Source organism: Herpailurus yagouaroundi, unplaced genomic scaffold, assembly GCF_014898765.1.
Source record: "Herpailurus yagouaroundi ecotype Mexico unplaced genomic scaffold, PumYag 67681, whole genome shotgun sequence".
Taxonomy (NCBI): domain Eukaryota; kingdom Metazoa; phylum Chordata; class Mammalia; order Carnivora; family Felidae; genus Herpailurus; species Herpailurus yagouaroundi.
Genome location: NW_024420481.1, coordinates 4,869,222 through 4,892,405, shown reverse-complemented (window position 1 = coordinate 4,892,405; position 23,184 = coordinate 4,869,222). Strand labels below are relative to the sequence as shown.

The window sequence follows — 23,184 nt, the reverse complement described above, 5'->3', positions numbered from 1 at the left end:
AGTTGGTTAAGCATCCAACTTCAATTCAGGTCATGATGTCATGGTTTGTGAGTTCGAGTCCTGCATTGGGCTCTGTGCTGACAGCTCAGAGCCTGGATCCTGCTTCAGATTCTGTCTCTCTTTCTCTATGCCCATCTCTCACCCACCGCTCATGCTCTGTCTCCCTCTGTGTCTCAAAAATAAATATTTAAAAAATTTTTCAAATAATAGTGTAATAACTCTATATAGTGACAGATGATAACTATACTTATTATAGTGAGCATTTCATAATGTATTTAGTTGCCAAGTCACTATATTGTACACCTGAAATGAATATAATATTGTATGTCAATTATACTTCATTTAATTAATTAATTACCAACCATGTTCTAGAAAAAAGAAAGAAAAAGAAACTAAAGCTCCTTGGAGAAATTACAGATTCTATGTCTGAGACAGGAAATTTTCAAATTGAGCCTGGATTATCTTGTCATACCAGATAGCAAGGAGCTACCCAAAACAAATAGGTCATGTCAAAGGACTCAGGAGTTGATGTGAAGTGATGCCTGTGTAGCTCAGTTGGTTAAGTGTCTGGCTTCGGCTCAGGTCCTGATCTCATGGTTGGCAAGTTTGAGTTCGAGAGCCTGGAGTCTGCTTTGGATTCTGTGTCTCCCTCTCTCTCTGCCCCTCCCCCACCTGCGCTCTCTCTCTCTCGCTCTCTCTCTCTCTCTCTCTCTGTCTCTCTCTCTCTCTCAAAAAAAAATAAATATTTTTTAAAAATTTAAAAAAAGAGTCAATGTGAAGAGGCTCTGACTAGCCAAAGTTTGAAAAATTTCATCATCAATAAAAATGATAACTGCAACAGATTGAAACAAATTTATTAAAAATATGAATTCATAATGCTAATAAAACAACTCATTGTTGGTGGATGCTAGCATACCAACTAATTATTTTGAAAACTGGTAAATAAAAGAATGGGGCACCTGGGTGGCTTAGTCGGTTGAGCGTCCAGCTTCAGCTCAGGTCATGATCTCACAGTTCATGGGTTCGAGCCCCATGTCAGGCTCTATGCTGACAGCTTGGAGCCTGCTTCAGATTCTGTGCCTCATCCTCTCTTTGCCCCTCCCCTGTGCTCTTTCTCTCTCTCTCTCTCCCTCAAAAATAAATAAACATTAAAAAAAAGAATGAAGAATCTACCTGGCTCTTCTTATAAATATATACCTCATTGAAACTGAATAGTTGATGAGGGGAAATTGGTCTTTATGGAGGTATTCCAACTAATAAATGAGAAAGGAATATTTTTTTTTAATTTTTTTTTCAACGTTTATTTATTTTTGGGACAGAGAGAGACAGAGCATGAACGGGGGAGGGGCAGAGAGAGAGGGAGACACAGAATTGGAAACAGGCTCCAAGCTCTGAGCCATCAGCCCAGAGCCCGACGCGGGGCTCGAACTCACAGACCGCGAGATCGTGACCTGGCTGAAGTCGGACGCTTAACCGACTGCGCCACCCAGGCGCCCCGAGAAAGGAATATTAATAGTAATAGGATATCACCATTTCACAACACTTACAGATGTAGGTGATGAGTGTCAGTGGCTGCTGATATCACAAAAAGAGAAGGACATTATATGCTTCCTGATGGAAATTTGTAACCCCACCTATCGGGTATTCTTGTGAAAAGATCAAACCTGATTTTGATCAAATATCTAACTCTAACTACACGTTTATAGGAAACAGAGGACAGCTAAGTAATTTTAAGAGACACTACTAGGATGCAGTGAGCAAAATCCAGACTAGGAGACTCTACAGAACAAGTGATCTTGCTTCTTAAATAAAGGAATTATAAATGAGAGAGAAAGAGAGAGAGACATAAAGATTAAATGAGATTTAAGAAACATATCAAATAAATGCAATGTATGGGCTTTCTTTGGATCTTTATTCAAACAGACAGTTGAAAGAAAATTTATAAGAAAATCAAGAAGATTGATACACTGGCTATATTATTTGATGAAAACTGTTAAATTTTTAGATATAATAATGGTACTAAGAATATGATTTTTATAAAGAGCTTATATCTTTAGAAATATACACTGAAATATTTAAGATGAAATAAGAAGATGTCTTGGACTTGTTTCAAAATAATCCTGGGTAGGAGAGTGGGATTATACAGATGAAACAAAATTGACCATGAACTGATATTTGTTGAACCAAGGTGATGAATTCATGGGAGTTCATTATGTTTTCTATTTTGGTAAATGTTTGAAGTTTTTCATAATGAAAGACATTTTTTAACGGTACAGGGAAAAAAAGTTTATTAAAATTGCCCGTACTCCCCAATTATTCTATAAACCTCAGAGTGCCCAGATACTTAAAGATATAATTAATTACAGTTGTAATAAGTGTTTCTTTTGAAAAATGGAGTTTAATAAGAGCTTATATCAAGGGGGCTCTTCACTTAGTTATTTATAATATGATTGTTAGTGGATCCATATTTTTCATTTGTTCCATTTCAGTTGGTAATTTTACTTATATCAATTTATTCATTATGGAAAAAATGAGTCAAATGTCTCAATAAAAGGAGACAAACAACAAAGAGAAATAAGTAAAATATATATTTCATTAGTTTTTCCTTTAAGGGCTGAAGAATAGTTTGTAAGCCTCATCTTAAAGGAGCTCTAAGTGATGTTCAATCCCTTTAGATCTCATCTAGAGAGTTATGTTTTGTCTTGGATGCCACATTTTAAGAAAGATATCAACAACCATGGTACAGCTAGAGGAGAATGGCCACAACTGTGAGGTGATCTAGAAATCCTGTCAAATCAAAAGACATTGAAGGTACTTGGAATGTTTAATCTGGAAAGAAAAATCTTGAGTGTACATGCAAATGGCATTCAAATATATGAAATGACAGGCAAGCAGTTGGTGGATAGATTTATGTCACTCAGGAAAGCTAATAATACATTAAAGTTGCAGAATAGTAGGTTTTGTCTCCACTGTAGAGAACTTTCTAACTATGAGAGATATCTAGCAGTGGACTTTGTGCCCTAGATGATATAAAGATGTCCCCAGAGGTGGGCAAACAGACAGGACAACACAACATCCCAGGTCTCTCCCAGACGTAAGGTTCTGAGTTTAAGCTGTTCAACACAAGTCTGCATAAAATCGAGTAGGAAGTTTCCTTAGTTTAAAAACAGTTTTCTTTAACCAGACAGGTACATATTTATTCAATAAACACAAATACAGAGGAGATATTTTTGGGTAAAAAATCAATGCTTTTAAAGATAAAACCCATCAATGTTACTTGTGTCAAATGCCTAGAGTAAATTAAGTTTACAACTTCAGCAGGCTGTCATGTGAAAGTGTGGCAGCAACTAACAAATTGAGTTACCATAGTACTATATCACTCACAAAAGTGTTATTGATAGTGACAGAGGGATACTGAATTTAAATTATTCATTTTTATTGATTGAACAGCACATCTTAACTAGGAAACAAGAAGAAAAGAGCTGAGATGTTAGACTTGAATTTTGCCTTCCATTGAGAATGACCCCCAAAATTAATATGTGTATATAAATTTGGGCCCTGTAAAAAGCATCAATTAACTGAAGTTTCCTCAGGATACCCTTGCACAGCTGACTTCTCTACTAATGCCCACCTGAGTGGGGACCTAAATACCCAGAACTCTGTGCTTCAATTTCCCTTCCTTCTTGCATTCCCACCTTATCCTGTTTCCCTGGCACCTTAGTGGCCTGGTTTCATTCCTTATTTCAAAACCATGTACTGAATACTTTTTCTGTGCTAAACGCCATGCTGGGCATCGGGTATGCACCAATGAGTATGGCTTTCCCTCAAGGAAGACACAGTCCTATAAATGGAAAGAGACACATAAAACAAAACAGGCTGCAATAAATTGTTGCCCATTTCTCCCTCACCATTCAAAATCCAGTGTCCTCAGCTCTGTCATCCTTATATCTAAGGAGATTCTTACCCTTTGAAGAATTGGGGGTTCCAACTGAGAATTCTATATAAGCTTTGGACTCTCTAGGAAAAAAATTCATAGACTATATATATATAAATATATATATATAGTCTATGAATTATATATATATAAATATGAATATATATAAACATATATAGTCTATGAATTTTTTTTCCTATATATATAGTCTATGAATTTTTTTTCCTAGAGAGAGAGTCATATATATATATATGTATGTAATTACTTGGGGGGGTGGAGTTCAGAGATCCTTGGAAGCTTAAATGAGAAGCCCTAGAGTTAAAGCCCCTGCCCTAAGATGTTCATGATCATTAAGTACTGTTTTCCTAATTCTGGAGCATTTTAATTGTCATGGGGAATTTCTGGAATATAAATTATTGAGGCAAAAGAATTAAGTGACCATGGGAATCTTAGGATTCTTAAAAGGCCAGGAAAAGTGAGGAAACCATTATTCTCCCCACCAAATTACTCCTTGCAGGTGGCCTCAATTCAGAGATGTACTGTGCCTAGGTTTTGTTCACTGTTATGAACTGAATGTGTCCCCTCCAAATTCATACATTGAAGCTCTTAATCCCCAGTGTGACTATATTTGGATATGGGGCCTTTAAGGAAGTAGTTAAGACTAAATGAGGTCTTAGCGCTGGGGCCCTGATCAGACAGGATTAGTGTCCTTATAAGAAGAAATACCAGAGGGCTTGGCTATACTCTCTTCCTGCCCTCTCCCAAACACACACAAGAAAGAGGTCATGTGAGCACACAGCAAGAAGGCTGCCACCTACAAGACAAGAGTCCTTAGAATGAAACTTACCTTGCTGACACCTTGATCTTGGACTTGCCAGAACCCAGAACTGTGAGAAATAAATGTCTGTTGATTAAGCCACCCAGTCTGTGGTAGACTGGAAGACTAATACATTTACCAAAGAAAAATTCTTTCATCTAAGTTCTTTGTAGCACTCTCAAGCATCTGTCTGTCACCTCCAAAATCTCCCTTGTTTAATTTTTTAATTAAACAAAGACAGGAGCATTATTCCATCCTCCTCAGAAAAACAACACAATTTATACCCATGAATTTTATAATTGCAGACATGTGTATCTTAATTGATTTGAGGTCTTTTTTAATTAAAACATGTATGGTTGTTGGTAGAGCTTGAAAATTAAGCAGCTACCATTGGGGCCTCAGGTAAGGAAATTTCTCTGTAGCAGAGGAGCAAGTAGCCCCAAGTGAACAGCAAATCCCTGGCTTGCTATACCCACTACCTTTTTTTAGCTTAAAGCCTTGCTACTCAAAGTGTGGTCGATGGACTTGGAGTACCAGCATCACCTGGGAGTTTGTAAGAAAGCAGAATCCCTGGCCCATCCCAGACCCACTAAATCAGAATTTGCATTTTAACGAGATACCCAGGTGATTTGTGAGCATTAAAGTTTGAAAAGCACTTTCTTAAAGAACAACTTAGCCTTTATTGTAATAGCACTGAGTGGACTCTCAGGTCTATGGGACTGTCAGGCAAATGGGTTTAAAGGCCCAGGTCCTTCCGCTGGGGTAGTCTCAGCATCTACCAGAGTGCCTGGAGCCTAAGAAACTGCAATAAATATTTGTTCATTGATCCATCAAAAAAAGTATTTGTTGAACATCTATGTGTGAGGCACTATGCAAGGCACTGTAGATACATTATTGAGAAAGTCCTCATAGAGCTTATAATCTAGCACAGTGTTTCTCAAAGAGGTGTCAACTTACTATCCCTATCAAAATTATAGGAGTGGGTATATGTTTAAAACAAGCAAATTCCTGGGACCCACCCCACATCAGCTAATCACAATCTGAATGGACATGGCCCCAGCAGTCAGCATTTAACAGGCACCTCAGGTGATTCTTACTCCCACTGATGTCTGAGAACAATTGACTTAATGGATTTTGGAAGATTAATGAATAATTTCATTCATTCAACAACTTATTGAGTCCCTACTATGTACAAGGCACTGTTTTAGATACTAGAGATATAGTAATGAATGAAATCCCCCGTTTTCATGGAGTGCACACTCTAAATGGAGGAGGCAGATAATAAACAAACACATATGTCAATTCGTGATAGTGCTATGAAGAAAACTAAAGCTAGGGCTAGTTAGTGATGGAAGTGCTATTATATACAGGGTGGTCCAGAAAGGTCTCTTTGTAAAGGCAATAATTCAGTCAAGACTTTAATAAAGTGAGTGAATGAGCCATGCAGATATCTGGGAAAGAGTTTTCCAGGTAGAAGGAATAATGTGGGTAAAGACCCTGTGGTAGGACTGTGCCTCATATATTCAAAAATAGAAAAGATACCAGTGAGAAAATTATTGGAGAAGATTCAGAGAGGTAATATAGATATGGGAGTATGGACAAGTCCTGTTGGACTTTGTAGGCCATTCTAAGGGTGTTGTTGGCTTTTTATAGTCTGAGAAATAGGGAGCCACTGGAGAGTTTTAAGCAGAGAAGCAAAATGATATGATTTATGCTTTCATAAAATTAACTGTGTTTTATAAAAATTAAATGCTGTGTAGGGGCGCCTGGGTGGCTAAGTTGGTTAAGTGTCCAACGTCGGCTCAGGTCATGATCTCACAGTTTGTGAGTTCAAGCCTTGTGTCAGGCTCTGTGCTCACAGCTCCCCACTCATTCTGTCTCTCTCTGTCTTAAAAGTAAATAAAACATTAAAAAAATTTTTTTCAAATGCTATGTAGAGAACAGCATATAGGAGGTATATTAGGGTAAAGCTAGGCTACTGTCACAAAGAGATTTAATCTATGGTAGCTTAAAGAACAAAAGGAATTTGTTTTTCTCTTACTTATCCCTAATGTAAATGGTTCAGGTCCATAGAGCTAGTCTATTGCTCATGGTAATTCATGGGACCTTTCCAAGTTGTTGCTGTGCCATTACCTAGGGCCTTGTCATGGTCTGCAAGCTCAAAGCCAGATTGTCAAGATATCTAAATTCCAGCAGACAGAAAAACGAAAATGAGCTCATAGAGGAGACAAGCCTAAATGTCAGAAACCCTTGACTCAGAAATGGAACATGTCATTTCTGACATTCTGTTGATGAGAACTTAGTCATATGGCTACTCCAAACTGCAAGCGATATTGGGATATGTAGTCCAGCAGGACAGCTGTGCAGTCAGTTGTACTCCTGAGGATATATAAAGAGAGTTAAATGGGTTTTGATGGACAGCTAGCAGTGTCTACCATAGAGGACAAGGGCAAAAGAAAGGAGATGTTGCAGTCATCCAAAAAAAGATGATTGTGGCCTGGACTAAGATGGTGGCAGTGGAAGTATGGAGGAGTGGTTGGCTTATGGATATACTACTTTTTAAAGGATTTGCTGATAGACTGAATATGGGTGTGAAAGTCAAGGATGACTCCAAGCATTTTTATCTGAATAACTTGAAGAAAGGAGTTGAATGAATGATCAGATAAAAAATATTCCACCAATGGGGTACCTGGGTGGCTCAGTTGGTTAAACATCTGACTCTGGTTTCAGCTCAGGTTATGATCTCACAGTTTGTGAATTAAAGCCCCGCATGAGGCTTTGTGCTGGTAGTGTGGAGCCTCCTTGGGATTCTCTCATTCCCTCTCTCTCTCTCTCTCTCTCTGCCCCTGCCCTGTTCGTGCTCTCTCTCTCTCAAAATAAATAAACATTAAGAAAATATTCCACCTGAGCCAAACATTTCTCTCTTCTCCCCATCTTCCCAAACCCATTATATCTTAGTGTGAATAAGATTCAAGTCCTTCTTTGAAAGCCACATTTGAACTTTCAATTCTACTATTTTCTACATGTGTGATATTAAGTAAATCATTTAATTCTACTAGGTCTTAGTTTCCTTCTCTATAAAATATAAATAATAATAGCACCTCCCTCATCAATTTAGTATGAATATTAAATAAGATAATGTACATAAAGTACATAGTATAGTGCAGGACACACAGGAAACACTTTGTTAAAAGCAGCCCAAGACTTGTTACAAGAATTAAATGGGACTATGTAAAACACGTAACAATTCTTGACACATGGTAAGTACTTAATAAGTGGCAGTTGTTATTATTAAAAAGGTAGAGTTACCAAAGACAAATTTAATGACTTCTCAAATTCTTCCAGAGATGTCAGTGAGAAGAGTATGTTCTCTTACCACAGTGCAAAAATTAAATAAGCATGCTGTATAGAGTTGTTGGACTGTTAGAAATATTTCTCTTAGACCCTGGCTTGTAAGTATTGGCCATAGTTTCTCCCTATCTCTGGTATACAGGACACTGACATCCTCCATCTACTAGTGTCAGAGAATAATATAAATGATCTTTATTCAAACCATATGTTGCTGCAGTTTCATTAACTAGTCATAATGTCTGTGCATTCCAGAGGAACAAAGCATCCATCCATTGGAAACTAAATTCAAGAAGTGTACATGAGTGCCTGCATGTGACAGTATAAAGAGACTTACATAAACCAAACAGAGCAGGGAGAGCTGTGATAGCCACTGGTCTCCTTTTCCTCCTTGGTCCTCAGGGTCATTGAATTCAAGAAATAAATATATTTCTGATCAGGAAATGAGATTTCTGTTATGATCCATCTATTATAATCTGTATATCTAGGTATCATCCTACACAGTTTGCAAAACACTCACATACATTGATACTTTCAACAATTCTACAAGCTATTAACTCTATTTTACAGAGGAAGAAAAATAAAAGTTAATAGGTAAAATAACTTGCCCCCATCCACACAGCTAGCAAGCAATTTAATTCTTTTATTACAAGGTAGGGAGCTGTTACAACTTGGATTTAATATCTTTATAGTGAAATTCTAAATTTGCATCAACATACTTATGTTTTCCTACAATTGACAAGGTTTCCTAGTATAGGTGCCAACCCACACTAGAATCTGTGAATCCTGAGCACCCCCTCCTCATCTTAGTGAGACTTACAGCATTTGAGTTTGTTAGCTTATTTGGGTTTTTTTTCCGTGCATTACTAAAAGCTGAGCTATACCTGAGCAAAATGTTTCAGAAGGCAATGCTTGTTCCATACCAACTGACCAGATTGTCTTCTATGGTATACTTGCCTTCTGTTTGACTTGTATTAGAACTGTGAGTTCATGTCTTCTAAGAAACACTGTGCAAATTACTCTTTTCTTCTGAGTCTCAGTTTCCTCAACTGTAAAATTGTGATAATAGTGGCAATCTACTACACAGGGCTGTTGTAGGAAATGAAGTAATGTCTGTAAAACACTAGGTACATACTAGTCACCCAATAAATGATGATGTTGTGATGGGGTAGTAGTGATTATAAGGGTAGTACTAATTATAATTATAGCTTCCAGATCACTCCCCTGCTACTTCCCGTAAAAACATTTATCCCAGTTCTCCTCAAAGCCCTATCTGCTTGCCTAAACTACTAACTCACCTCCTAACCTACTGAGGATAATTCAGTGTGTTTTACTTCCACTAGATAACATATATGCATTTTAACAAGATGCTTGAAAAATACTTGTCATACTTTTCCCAAAAAATAACCAAACCAAAAGTGCTGTACCCCAAAGAAAGAGATTCGGGGGCTAGTTTTAGTTTGGCTCTACCCCCCTTCTGCAGGCAGACCCTTATTCTATCTGGTATAGATCCAGGCCTGACTGGTTGTGTTTGGCTCCCCATGCAAAAGAAAAAGGGAATAAAGCATTTTGCTAGGTATTCCAGAAATTGACTTTTAAGCCAAGCTATTTGAAAATGCTATTTTAAAAACAAAACAAACAGAAAAATAAAACCAAACAAGGCTTTGTCATTCCAATCTCCCTAGCTCCCTGCCTCCCTGAGTCCTAAGCCCTCTGCCCCCCAACAGAAACACACACACACACACACACACACACACACACACACACACACGAAACAAATATATAGACACCCAGGTAAGTTGTGTAAAAGATCATAATGTTCTGTCACAGTGGGGCCAAGGGTAAATGTTGTGCTGCACTGTAGTCAAATGCATTTGTTAAGAAATAATGCACGAGAAGGGGAGCACAGGTGTTGTCAGAAATGTGAAAAAAATACCTCTGCGCTTCTCAAAATTGATAAACATAAAAAGGCTGAATACAGGACAAAATCAGTCAGAACCTTCTTTTTCTGATAATATTTGATTTGCCATAGTCATTTCTGAACACCCTTATGGTGCACAAGAAGTGATAAAATCTTTTAGATGTAAGTTGATCTTTTCCAGAGGAGCAGAATATCCTGGCTAGGGTATCTGGCTGCTGTGGATTTTTATATTTTAATCCAACATTGATAAAGATTTTTTGTATAAGACAAAGGGCTGTGTCGTATGTTCATCCAAGTGAAATTGACAATACAGAATGCGACCTTATTCCTCAATTTATAATCTCTTTCACTGGGGGAGGTTTTTATCCTTGGTAACTTTTCAATGAACCCAAAGCTGAAGCTTCTTGGCTATGGGGCAGTACAAGTCTTCTAAACAAGAAATGGTTTTATCCAAGATGGAAAATTTCCATGGATCCTGGCTAAAGTCTGCTTTTTAAGTCAAAGGTATAAGACAAACAATAGGACAATTAATTCAGAAAACTTTAAGTACAAACCAGGGTCAGCCTCACTAGAAGTGGCTGTCTATGTTTATAATTCCCCATTAGCCTGGCATGTGGTATTAAAATTCATTCTCTTGGAGTAAAACACAGAAGTGTTGATTAAAAGGTATTGCCCCAAAAGAGAAGTATGTATATATTGGTTCATCAAGAAGGAGCCTGATCTTGATACAGCCACAGCGTTTGAACATTACCAATGGATGTAAGTCTGACAGAGGTCCTGGATTCTGGAGTTTGGGGGTGGGGGAGGTGGAGCAAGTGCTGAAAAGACTTGTGGTATGACATAAAATTACATCATCAATTAAACAATTTTGCCAAGAGCCAGCTCTTTTGGCCTTCCCCAACTCTAAGCATCTTCTTACTTTACACTAGACCCTGAATGACTATGAATGATAACCACTAATTATTACCTTGATAGGGTTTTAATCAGCCTTATCTGATAACTATGGAAAGCAGAGAATACATTTCCTCACTTCTGATGTTGCTTTCCACGACTTCCCCATCACTTTTTCTCAGGAAGATGGAAGTCATTGAAGTGGTCAGAAAAAGCCTGTTGCATTTGTCCCAGCCCCTTTATCTACTCTTGGTCTTGGGAGAAAGCTATCTACACAGAATGTATGTTCTGTTCTGCCCTTCCATGCAGAAAGTGTTATAGGAACATAAATATGTACAGAGAGGGGAGGGGCAATGTGATGGTCTAGTGCTACCTCTGTGTAAACAAGACTGGGATGCAGTATTAAGAAGCTCACTTATCCACAGATATAAGCTACATTTTTAAATATCAGCTTAATTGGGATTAAATGGGTTATTTTCATTTCCCATCTGCCTTTCTATTGTTTTCCTAAGTATCTATTGATTTAGAATTCAAGGTTTTATTCGTTGAACTTCCTTCAATCCAAACACCTGACACATTAGACCAAGACCATAGAGAAGTAGACTAGAATTAGAATTAGCAGACTAAAATAACATGAGAAGGATCTCTGGGTGGAGCCAGGGCACATGGTTATAGATCTTGGACTTCAGTATATAGACAAGATATTTTGAAGTTGGCAGTTTGTAGAGGCTTACATTAGGCCAAGAGTCTAGTTTTTATAATTATGCAATTGGATTTTAAATACACAAGGCCAAAATTAACTACTTAGTGAGAAATTTCTCCAAATTGGATTGACGTTCATAGATCATGGACTCCCGATATTTGGGTAGACTGGCACCCCTAGCAAAGCTAAAACCAAGATACCTTCCATCTATTATTTAATTTTCATATAACATTGAGTTCACCACAATATATAGCAATTCTGAGTACTAGATATGGTCAATATAATTTTGTACAGAATAACTTCTTTAGGTATTAGCCAGTGTATTAGCTATCACTGCATAACAAATTACCCCAAAACTTAGTGGCTTAAAACGAAAACATTTATCTCACAACCTCTGTAGGTCAGGAATCAGATATAGCTTAGCTGGATCTACGATGTTAGGGTCCTTCACAGGTTCCAAAGTATTTTCCAAGGTTAAAATCACCTCAAGGTTCACCTCAAGGGGGAGGATCCACTTCCAAGCTCACTCACATGGCTGTTGTCAGAATTCAGTTCTTCAGACTGTTGGACTGAGGTCCTCATTCCTTGCCACATGGGCCTCTTCCTAGGGCTGCTCACAACATGGCAGCTATCAGTTCACACAAGTGAAAAGAGCCAGAGAGGGAGAAAGTACTAGAAACATGAAGTCACAGTTTTTTGTAACTTAATTATTAAAGTGATACCCCATCACTATGACATATTCTGTTTGTTGGAAGTAAGACACTAGGTCCAGCCCACATACAAGGAAAAGGATTCCAAAAAGGGTGAATTGTAGGAAGTAGGGATCAATGTGAGCCACAAGGTAGCTATCATAGCTTGTTTTTTAATTGAAAATTATGGGGCCAGTGATATGATTATCTTGTAGGTTCTATTAATTCTTTGAACTCTGTGTAACATCAGAGACTTGGCAATGAACTAATACAAACTTTGGGGCCCAGAAGTGACCATGCCCATTCCAGTAAGTAATAGCACAGGCTAAAATTGCTGAAGATCAATCCCAATTGGACACAGGTCTTGGGAACCTTTCTAGTTAGGATTGAGCAGAATGAGGAGATAGGGAGGATACATTTTGGTCCTTAATTTCTTTGAACTTTTACTCATAAGAGCAAGAAAGCTTTATTTTGAACTTTAATTTTTTGGATTTTAAGAAATTTGGACTTTCTCTGGACTTCCACTGAAAAGTGCAAGGGAATTTAATATTTGGACTTAAATGTCCCCTTATAATTGTGATAATGGCAGGCTGTACTCAAATAAGTGGCATCTTACTGTTGCACATTATTATTACAGTGTCTTAATGTTGTCCTTTGATCACACTGTATATCATCTGATAGATGACTTAAGACAATGTAGCTGGACATCATTTGAAAAGGTTAATAGTGGGGCGCCTGGGTGGCTCAGTCGGTTAAGCATCCGACTTCAGCTCAGGTCACGATCTCACGGTCTGTGAGTTCGAGCCCCGTGTCGGGCTCTGGGCTGATGGCTCAGAGCCTGGAACCTGCTTCCGATTCTGTGTCTCCCTCTTTCTCTGCCTCTCCCCCGTTCATGCTGTGTCTCTCTCTGTCTCAAAAATAAATAAACGTTAAAAAATTTAAAAAAAAAGAAAAGAAAAGGTTAATAGAATAGAGAATGAATTTTTATCATTGGACATGGCATGATCTTGATATTAATTTAATTAAATATAGTCTTCAGACACATTTCAGAGCCTTCTGAGTGTACTACCATGTACATTCCCCATCAGCAGCAGACCAGTGATTATTGGGGAAGTAGCTTCATCAAGGTGGGAATAGGACTGTCATAAACTTCTGACCTCCCCACTCTACAGAGATTGCTCAACAGTTAAACTTAGTGAGTTAAGAGAAGAATAAACTGGGTAGTATCAGGGGAGACTCTTCTTCCCACTCCAGATGTTTCTTTCCATATGTTGCGATATACCTATAGGGAGGAGGAGACTGAGAAATAATTTAACTGGTTGTAAAGCCTGGGACAAGGAAATGTGGATGCATAGTTCTGTCCAAACATCTTCTTCTTGGGATATGGCAGACTACAAAGGAGCTGTGATCTGCTCTGTTTTCTGCCAAACAGTGAGAGGGGCCTGGCCCTGTAGAGGATACTGAAATGGCACAGGCTGTGAGAGAGGGGGTAAGTCTCTCTAACACAGGATCACAGTAATGGAAAGCCCACTTGCTCATAGATCTATATAGGGTGTACTTCACCCTAGACTTTAAGGTGATAATTTAGGTTATCTTTGGATTACTTTTAATTTCTCGTTGTTCAGAACTCAAGTAAAGTACTATAATCTTGATTGGCCTCCCATTTGCTCACAAACAGAAGTGGTCTGTCTATGAAGGGAAATTTGCTTCACAAGATGGCATGGGATGGAGAATTCCAATGGAGAATGGGTGGGAGTACCCTACACAGACAACATGAAAATCTTGGGAGGTTATCACCCAAAGCAAGGAGTAGGACCCTCAAAGGGGCCTTAACCATTTGGCTGAGGGCCAGCTGAGAATAACAGAACTATTCTCAGAACTTTACTTTGGAACTCAAAAATCCCTTTAAGCCCCACAAATTCTTATTTAAAAAAATTCTCCTGATTCAACAAGGTCTGAAGGCTGAAGCAGAATTGAGCAACTGTGATAAATAGCAATATGATCAGTGGCTTATTTGCTCTCACAAATTCCTATTGCCTCTGGGGATTTTCCTGATGCTGGGGGACATGAATTTGCAAATAATGTCTTTCTCTGGGACTGGAAGAGTTTCTGTCATTTTCTTCATTTTTGTTGACATTTCCCCAATAATTTATGAGCTTCCCTTGATATGTGGAAGGATCGATAGCTATGTGTGTCTTTGTAACTAAGTGACAAAATAATACTAACATGCTCCAGTAAAAAGCACCACATTTTCTCTTGTCGTGGCCAATATTTGAAGTTGGCAAAACATAGAGGTGACTCTATCTATGCATATCTATGTCTCCTCAGATATTCTGAAGCATGGATTCCTTTCTAAATGCCAAGGGGCAGTAGTTTTTCAAAAGAGCTAAGATACAGCATTAGGGGTGTCAAGGAGCTTTCTCAGGAACTGCCATGGAAATAAAAAGTGAAAAGGTAGGCTCCATCTCTTCTCCAACTGTACCCAGGGCATCTTTGTTTTAATCTGTTTTATACATTGAGTTGAAATATTCCATTTAAACACAGAGTCATACAATTTAAAAGAGTTTGAAAATCCAACAGCAAAAATACAAACAACCCAATTAAAAATGGGAAAAGGACTTGAATAGACATTTCCTCAAAGAAGATACACAAATAGCCAATAAACACAGGAAAAGATGCTTATCATCACTAATTATTAGGGAAATGCAAGTGAAGACCATAGTGAGATACTATATCAGGATGGATATAAATAAAAAAGTAGAAAATAACAAGTGTTGGTGAGGATATGGAGAAATTGGTACCCTTGTGTATTACTGGTAGGAATATAAATGGTGCAACTGCTGTGAAAATGATATGGTTGCTCCTGAAAAGAAATTAAACATAAAATTACTACATAATTCAGCAACTCCACTTCTGGATATATACCCAAAAGAATTAGAAGCAGGGGCTCAAACAGATATTTCTACACCCATAGTCATAGCAACATTATTCACAATAGCCAATGATAAATGGATAAACAAAATGTAATATATATCTACAATGGAATATTATCCAGCCTTTAAAAGGAAGGAAATTCTGATACCTGCTACAACAGAGATAAACCTTGAAGACATTATACTAAGTAAAATAAGCCAGACACAAAAGGGCAAATACTGTATGATTTTACTTATATGAGATAACTATACTAATCAAATTCATAAAGACAGAAAGTAGAATGGTAGTTGCCAGGGGCTGGTGGGAAAGTGTAATGGGGAAATATTGTTTAATGGGTATGGAATTTTAGTTTGGGAAGATGGAAAAATTCTTGAAATGGATAATTGGTGATGGTTGCACAACAGCGTGAATGTACTTAATGTCACCAAATAATACACTTCAAATGGTTCAAATAGAAAATTTTATCCAACTTTTAAAAGTTTAAAAAATCACTGTTCTATGACACTTTATCAGTTTGTTGATAATGAGAACAAATCTTTCAAAGTGTATGAGGTAACCTACCTTTCTTCAAATGGTGCCAGCATTCCCTTTAGGATGAAAAAAATTTATGGATATTCTATTCTCTAAATATAAACACTGCCCGGCATGAATCAAATACAAACACATTGGGAGCTCAGCACAGATTCAAGGATTAAATCCACCCCAGAGGAGAGCTCAGGAAATGGGATACAGAATATGTATGAGTGTAGAGAAAGGCCTAGAGCTTCAAGGGCTGGTTGGTGCCTAGCCACACACTGGGGGTCAAAATTATTGACCTGTGTTTTCAGTAGCTTCCATAATGGCTTACTAAAGGTATACATCAATAGACAAGGTTCTAAGACCAAGTTAGGGGAGAAGAAAAGTTGAAATTTAGGGAATAAAGCAGATTCAATTGGATGCAGTTAAATCCAGATGTCAAAGTTGGACTAAAAGACCTAAAAACTGGGGCACACAAAGAAGATAGTCAACACAGAGAGCAAAGAATGATTGAAATGTAGGCCCAAATGTAGTGTGGCAAAGTTGGAGTGGTAGGAACAGTAGTCTTGAACCATCATTGACTATCAGGACACAGCACTCCAAACACTATGCCATTAGTGAAGCTTACTTAACCTCTCCCAAAAATTCTGAACCAGGTAAGGTGAGACAGTGACAAGAGAAACTATTCAGAATTTCTTTAAAATACCACCCCTAATGTTGGAGAGAAATACTCAAGGCCAAGAAGACCAGTGGAGAGGAGGGGGAGGTACCATTTCCAAAATAGTCAATTCACATATGGATGATCAAGCATGAAACACAGCACTAAGTTGAGTCATCCATGGGGTTTCAATTGTCATCAAGAACTAGGCATCCACTGGTGTCCACTTTGAAGAAAGTAAGTGCTTACAGGCACACCAGGAATTTCTATGTCAACAATAGCTAAATCATTTTAAAAATCATTTATATATTTTCTTCAAATCTTAGTAACATCCTTGACTTTTCTCTTTCTCTCATACCCCGCATCCAGTCTGTCAGCAAACTGCCTTCAAAATAAATGCAGAATTTGTCTCCTCTTCATCTCCTCTACCAAGCCACCATTATCTCTTGCCATGTAAACTCCAACAGCTGGTCTCCCTGCCTCCACTTCCCCTTCGTATGATCTGCTCTAAACAAAGTGACCAGAGGGAGCCATTTAAAACGTAAATCAAATCATTTGCAGATGTACAAAAAGGCAGTACAAAGCAGACTAGGAGTGTAAGTCCAGAGCTAGACTGCCATAATTCAAACTCCAGATCCATAACTTCCTAGCTGTATGACCTTACCAAGAAACTTAATCTCTTTGTATAACTTTCTGTCTTCCTTACAACAAAGGTAATATTAGTAGCTATATTGTAGATTTGTTTGAAGATTATATGAATTGATACACCCAACACACCTAGCATAGTGCCTGGAACCATAAATATTAGCTATTGTTATGTCACATAACTGCTCAAAACCTTCCAAACAATACCCATCATGCTTAAAATAAAAATCACAAGTCTGTACTATAGCTTAAAAGACCCTATGTGAACCACTAGCCTTTACATATTTCCCTGATTTCACTTTCTATCATTCTTTTCCTTGCTCAACTAATTCTATTCACATTGGCCTCCTTGCTGTTACTAGAACACCCTAGACATTTGTAATTTCATTTGTACATTCAACAAATATTCACAGCGACTACTGTGTAACAGGAACTGCTCTAGATACTTAAAATACATAATGAACAAAACAGATGAAAATCCATACCCTTTATAAAAAAATCTATGCCTTCCCCACTCCCATCTTTGTCTCCTAAATCCTATTTCCCTAGGTAAATCAAACATAAGTGAAAGTTGACCAGGAGAAATGTGGGGCCAGGTAGGGGCAAAAGACAAAAGTGAGAGAGATAAGTGGGAGCCTAGTTTATCACATGAGTGTTAGGTTTCCAAACATTGGTTTATTAAGGAGTCCTGAGACCTCAGGGCCAGTCACCTAATAATATCTCTCAGTCCCAAGCCATACCAATCTGCCCAGTAAGCCGGTCCCATCCTCCCTGGGCAAGGCCCATGCACATAAAATTAATTGCACTCATGTCTCCACATGAAATATTGAAGGACTTCAAACAGACATTGTAAGAAAATGACTTGTTTTGCTAACACAATAAATATGGCATGGTCCAATAGGTCATTGTTTAGGTAGATATTTAGGAGATTATTTTAAAACATATGACTAAATTGTTGAGACATGGATAGTGGATTATTTTTATTAATGCATACTGGAGGGAAGAAAATCCACAATTTTTTTAGTTTGTTACTAAACTAATTTCTGAGTTTCAAGACTTCTTTGTATTCTGTAAGGTGAACAAGAACACAAATTATTAAGCCAGTCCAACAGGAGACTAGAACACTCCTGGCCCTGACCCAAGGACCTCCTGCACACGGCACAGACTTCCCACTCAAGCTCCTCTGCACAGTGCTTAGCCAATTAGCAGAGTGATAAGGCAAAGTGAGGACACTTCATGAAGTCCCTAGGTTTTCAGGGCCTGTGCATGCTACAGGAGACAGGCTGCAGGACCTAACTACCTGAGGTCTCTGGGTGAAAATAAAAGGTTGGACAGCCAACCCAGCACTGACAAACCTGGTTTAAAAAAGCCCTGATGGTCATATGTCCTAATCATTCCTCTCTCTTTCCTTATTTAGCATTGGGCCTAGCTGGCTACTAGGCCTCATCTCCTACCCTAAGGCAGCAGGGAACAAATCGTTTGTGAGTCAAGGTTGCTGTTTACAGGAATCTGGTAGTAAATCTTTCTTTGAAGCAAAAATGACTGCAAAATTCTTCTGCACATCTGCACTAGGTCTATGGATTTTCTGTTTTCCCACTGTGTATATTTTTAATTCTACAGATACCACATGGATACATTCTTGTAAAAATGTAATTGGTACACATAAAGTTAAAGGCCCCCTTGACCACTGCCTCCCTATTCTATTCCCCTATCTAGAGACAACCACTATGATCAATTTGCTCTATATCACTCAAAGCCTTTTCCTATTCATCTTTGTTCTTGTATATATCTTAATTTACAAAGTTGTTTTGAGGGATTTTTCTTTGAAAGAAATAGTGCCAAAGTATTATAGTGTATTTTCTGCTTGTTTTATCTCCTTAACAATATGCCTTAGAGATTTTCCCTGTTAGTAGGTACAGAGTTATCATATTCTTTTTAACTGTTACATAATATTCCATAATAAGGTGGTACCATTGTTTATTTAACCAGTTACCTTTGAGGCAGCTCCCATGCTTTCTTTATTTGGGCTACTCTTACAATTTCTGAAAGATGTCTGCTATAGATGGAATGTTTGTGTCCCCCCAAAATTCATATGTTGAAATCCATCTCCCAATGTGGGGCCTTTGCAAGGTGATTAGATCCTGAAGGTAGAGCCTCCGTGAATGGAATTAATGCCCTTGTACAAAAGACACCAGAGAGCTCCCTTGCCTCTTAGACCACATGAAGACACAGTGAGAAGACACCTATCTATAAACTAGGCAGTGGGCCCTCACTAGACACTGAGTCTGCCAGTGCTGGACCTTGGATTTCTCAGCCTCTAGAACTGTGAAAAATAAATATCTGTTGTTTATAAGCCACCCAGTGTATGGTATTCTTTTATAGTAGCCTGGATGGACTAAGACAATGTCCCATTGCAGAAAATAACATATTTTCCTTTGTCATGTAACCACTTTAACTTGTTTTATTTTACTTTTCACTTTTCCCCTACTAATTCCCTATTTGGGAGACTGTTGCTTTGCCTTAGACTGAGGAACTATGAAATAGATTGCTCTTATTTTCCCTTTCACCAGAATGGTAAACTTTTTCTATCCCTGCCATAACAATATGATTTATTCACAGCCACTTCTTACTCCATTTCCTGTTTACTCTCCAAAGCCTAAGTCAGTCTATTTCCCCTTCCTGAAGTTTCTAAGACAACTTATTTCCAGAAGCAATTACCTAGAACTTCTAAAAAATATACCACCTTCCAGGAATGTTATTCAAAATATTTAGCAACCAAATGAACTAGGCACAGACCAATCTTCCTGGATACCTGAACAGGGCAAACACTACTAGTCTTGGTGTCATGCTGACACCAAATGGCTGAATGCCAGGCTTTCTTGCAACTCCTTTATGAGATTGTCTCCCAAACCATGTCTCTGCCTCCAAATCACATTTTTGTTCCCCAAACTTCACTCATCCATTCGATACACATTTATCAAGATGCTACCGTATTCCTTGTATTTAGGCATTGTATTAGAGTAGGGTTTCTCAACCCCAGAACTATTAATATTTCAGGCAGTATAGTGGTTGTGGGAGACTATCCTGTGCCTTGTAAGATGTTTGGCAAAATTCCTGGCCTCTATCCACTAGATTCCAGGAGCAACTGCCTTCTCCTCAGTCGTGACAACCAAAAATGACTGCAGACATTGCCAAGTGTCCCCTGGGGGTACAAAATCACTCATGGTTGAGAACCATTATATTAGATGTTGAGGAGATATAAGACAAAAAGACAAAAATCTCTGTGATCTGGTTAGATCACAGTCTCATTTAACATTTTATTTAATATACTGGTCAGACAGCCTAAAATGTTTCTGTTGTTAGAGTTATGTGACCTAAATATCCAATATTTATTCAAAGGTCTATAGAAGCAACTTTACATTGGCAGCCATGGCCCAAGGTAAAGTAGTAGTTAATGAAAGAAATGGGTCAATGCTTATGAGCTCCATAAATAGAAATTGCAATCACAATTGTACCTTTTTTAAGGCAATAGCTGAGTCCTGAAGCATTGTGGACAAATGCAACTACATTTCCCCACTGACAGAATTTAATAGCCCAGAATCACTTTTTTATCTCCACTTGGTCCTAAATGGATATAGTCTCCTTAGACTTTAGGTATTGATTAAGAACATGTGTGTAAAGCAACTAGCTCAGTTCTAAGTGCTTGTCGTGGATTATAGCATTCATTCATCACAACAAGCCTATGAGTTAGGTGCTGTTATAATCTCAGTTTTAAAGATGAGGGAATGGAAGTGCAGACAAGTTAAGTAAGTGGCCTAAGGTCATACAACCATTACACAGTAGACCCAGAACCTACATTTTCAACTACTACATGGCACTGCCTCAATAAAGATGAAGAAGAGAAAGAATAATGAGGAAAAGAAAGAGAAAGAGGAATAAAGAATTAAACTTACCCCAGCCTCCTCCCGTGGATTTGAATATGGTCCAAGTAGCAAGAGAAGCAGGTTCTGTATTGCAAATGCTCCAGACCACTTTGGAACTTGATTATGACCACTTCAGCATCAGGTGCCACAGATACAAAGTCAAGAAAAATCCCTGGCAGGTCTTAAAGTTGTGTCCTCAGAGGCAATATGAAGTTGGCAGGAACTACTTGCCTCGCTCAAGATCAGAGAAGCAAGGGAACAAAGTCCAAATTCTTTGACAATGTCTCACTACCCTATTCGCTGCACTATATTCCAAAGAAAAAGAGTTGTTTGCTATGGAAGAGGATACTCAAGGTCAGAAGAGCAGGAGGCCCAGACACTAGAATACCAAATAGCCATTAGTGAGTATATCCACCAAAGGAGTCTTCAGATAGAGGCTCTGAATGGTTCACCACTGAAGATAAGCATCTCCACTGTACTTGAATGTTTCTCTTCTTTTTCTTTTGCCTCCACAACACAGAATCTTCACTGACTTGATTTTCATTCTTTGCCAAGTCCACCCAAATTCACTGTCCTAGGTAAGTTAAAAGACATATATATACAGTCAGTTTTCCTATAACATGATATATGTATTCTTTAAAAATTGCTGCACTATGCAAAATTACACAATAAAAACCACAGGGCTTATGGGGAAAATGGGACTAGAGGAACAACAATAAAAATATCAGCAACATGTTAAAAACCAGGTAAGAAAGGCAGCACAGTTTTACACATGCTAATGGTTAAGAAATACATAAATACTACAATAAAAATGGCACTTTAACTTGAAAAAACCTAAAGTTTGCTTGTGGATGTGGGCATGGCAGATTATGAGTTATTGTGAAGTGGTGAAAGGAGTGTTATCTGAAATCAGATGAAAAGTTGTAAAACTAAATGTGAATGGCTGTGGCTAGTATATGTTTGACGTGTGTGTTTTGTGTATTACCCTACAGCTCAGTTCAGCTGGGTGCTGTTTTCTGCATTCACCTGGTGTTTCTTACTGATGGAATCATGCTCAAGCAAACACAAAATTCATGTCATGCTCAGATTGTCCACTGATATATCAATCACATTGGAACAAACAGACGTTACAGCAGAACGGACTTACAATTATTTAGCTAGTAAGAAGATGGAAGACAGTGGCAGAATGGAGTATTATCAAGGACAATAAGCATCCAGTTAAAATTCCAAGCTACTTTTCCATGCTACTGTAAACGCATACACCTACAACTAAAAGAAAATATATTTTTATATTTTCCCTTTTGTTCCAAGATCCTAAGACAAAATACTGTGAGGGTTACAGGTCCTATTTATCTCCTAGTGTGAAGGCACTAACCTGGACCTGCTGCCTTCCCCAAAGAGACAGGACAGGTAAGTAGGAGTCTTTGGAGGATTATCGGACTTTAAAATTTTTTTTTTAAAGTTTATTTATTTTTGAGAGCCAGAGAGTGACAGAGCATGAGTGGGGGAGGGGCTGAGAGCGAGGGAGTCAGAATCCCAAGCAGGCTCCAGGCTCTGAGCTGTCAGCACAGAGCCCAAAACGGGGCTCGAACTCATGGACCACGAGATCATGACCTGAGCTGAAGTCACATGCTTAATTGACTGAGCCACCCAGGTGCCCCTATCGGACTTTTATAGAACCTTCACCTCAACCAGTACTTAACAGGCACAACTGAACTAAATAGAGACAGAAACAGCCCCCAGTGTCCATTTTTAATTATTTCCCTTGATTTTGTGCTTTTGCATATCTGATTCCCTCCTCCTAGAATATTTCCCCTTGTAATCGTTTTCAAAATATGTCCACAAATTTTTGATACTTCCCCACTTGAGGATGTGAAGTCTCATTCCTCTCCCCTTGAGTATGACCTGGACTTAATGACTCACTTCTAACAAACAAATAAAGAGATGGTATGTCACTTCTGATATTAGGTTATAAAAAATACTGTGGGTTCCATCTTGATTTTCTGACCCTCCCCTTGGGATCATTTGCTATGAGGAAAGCCAGCTGCCATGCTTTAAGTTTCCCTAGAGAGAGGGCCATGTGGCAAGGAAAAAAACAGCCCACAAGAAACTGGGGCCTGCCAACAGTCATGTGAGTAAGCTTGGAAGCAGATTCTGCAATCCCAGCTGGGCCTTGAGATGACTACACCTTGGCTGACAGTTTAA

The 23,184-nt window shown here is 38.3% G+C and overlaps 1 long non-coding RNA gene across 1 annotated transcript; it reads right to left on the bottom strand.

Annotated features, from left to right (window-relative positions):
- Positions 1-14,986: 14,986 nt before the first annotated feature.
- On the bottom strand, positions 14,987-22,234 carry LOC121025549 (uncharacterized). The gene is made up of 3 exons (XR_005788101.1): positions 22,127-22,234; positions 21,010-21,553; positions 14,987-15,166 (listed from the first exon to the last, which is right to left on the bottom strand). It is a non-coding gene; the product is annotated as an uncharacterized LOC121025549 (long non-coding RNA).
- Between the last annotated feature and the right edge of the window lie 950 nt (positions 22,235-23,184).